Source organism: Egretta garzetta, unplaced genomic scaffold (genome assembly GCF_000687185.1).
Source record: "Egretta garzetta isolate BGI_Z169 unplaced genomic scaffold, ASM68718v1 scaffold581, whole genome shotgun sequence".
Classification (NCBI taxonomy): Eukaryota; Metazoa; Chordata; class Aves; order Pelecaniformes; family Ardeidae; genus Egretta; species Egretta garzetta.
Genome location: NW_009258623.1, coordinates 451045 through 451654, shown reverse-complemented (window position 1 = coordinate 451654; position 610 = coordinate 451045). Strand labels below are relative to the sequence as shown.

The 610-nt window shown below is 64.4% G+C and overlaps 1 protein-coding gene across 1 annotated transcript in view; it reads left to right on the top strand.

The window, feature by feature from the left end:
• Nucleotides 1-610, top strand: part of LOC104134666 (keratin, type II cytoskeletal 75-like) — an 11139-nt gene that overhangs the window by 3984 nt on the left and 6545 nt on the right. The gene's annotated exons all lie outside the window — the stretch shown is intronic.

Below are 610 nucleotides of genomic sequence, written 5' to 3'. Positions count from 1 at the left end.
TGGGTGGGGGGTGCTGGGGTGGGGCTGGGGCGTCCCCTCCGGCTGCCATGGGGTGGCTGTGCCCGGGGAGGGGGGTTCTTCCGTTGCTAGGGGCATCCTGGTGCCTGGGACCCCATATCCCTGCATCCCCATGTCCCCACGTCCCCATGCCCTCATGTCCCCTTGCCCCCATGTCTCTGTGACCCTGCATCCCTGTGTCCCCATATCCCTATATCCCCCCATGTTCCCATGTCCCCCTGTCCCCATGACCCTGCATCCCTGTGTCCCCCAAATTCCCATGTCCCCATGTCCCCGCATCCCCATGTCCCCATATCCCTGTATCCCCCCATGTCCCCCTGACCCTGCATCCTTGTGTCCCCCAAATCCCTGTCCCCATATCCCTCTATCTCCCCATGTTCCCATGTCCCCCTGTCCCCATGACCCTGCATCCCTGTGTCCCCCAAATTCCCATGTCCCCATGTCCCCGCATCCCCATGTCCCCATATCCCTGTATCCCCCCATGTCCCCCTGACCCTGCATCCTTGTGTCCCCCAAATCCCCATGTCCCCATGTCCCCACGTCCCCGCATCCCTGCCTCCCCCGTCCCCGGCTCCCAGCCCTCCCCTCTTCC